This window comes from Sinocyclocheilus rhinocerous, unplaced genomic scaffold (assembly GCF_001515625.1).
Source record: "Sinocyclocheilus rhinocerous isolate Xijiao unplaced genomic scaffold, SAMN03320098_v1.1 C35312506, whole genome shotgun sequence".
NCBI lineage: Eukaryota > Metazoa > Chordata > Actinopteri > Cypriniformes > Cyprinidae > Sinocyclocheilus > Sinocyclocheilus rhinocerous.
In genome coordinates, this window is record NW_015746947.1 from 1 (window position 1) to 438 (window position 438).

At 42.2% G+C, this 438-nt stretch overlaps 1 long non-coding RNA gene across 1 annotated transcript; it reads left to right on the forward strand.

Annotated features, from left to right (window-relative positions):
- LOC107734811 (uncharacterized) lies at window positions 1-437 on the forward strand. Its single transcript, XR_001639175.1, has 3 exons — window positions 1-29; window positions 126-194; window positions 402-437. It is a non-coding gene; the product is annotated as an uncharacterized LOC107734811 (long non-coding RNA).
- The last annotated feature ends 1 nt before the right edge of the window (window position 438 follows it).

A 438-nucleotide genomic window follows, 5' to 3' on the forward strand; every position in this document is an offset into this window, starting at 1 on the left:
CAGGAGAAGATGGAGCTCCAGGGCAGAAGGTACCAGGCACACTTTCATCATGAATCATTTCAGCCAAGACTTAGCATCAGCACCTTAGAAAAGGCCACACACATTCATCACTGTGTGTATTTCAGGGAGAACCAGGAGCCCCTGGGTTGAGGGGCCCTGAAGGAACAGCAGGAGTGGGCATCCAGGGTGAAAAAGTATCTCTTTTACTATTCTCTCATGTTTTCTCACATGTTAAACTTTAAAAAATCATCTTAAAAACCTATCAAATGAAAACTGAAGTTTTGAGTGTGAGATTTCCATTTATGTCAATCTTCTAACTTCCTGTTTCATTGGGGTCTTTAACTGTGAACACCAACTTGGTGCTTATTGATGTAGTGTTTTGTTAATGTAATATTGTTTAGGGTGATCAGGGTCAGCGGGGAATCCGTGGGTTAGCAG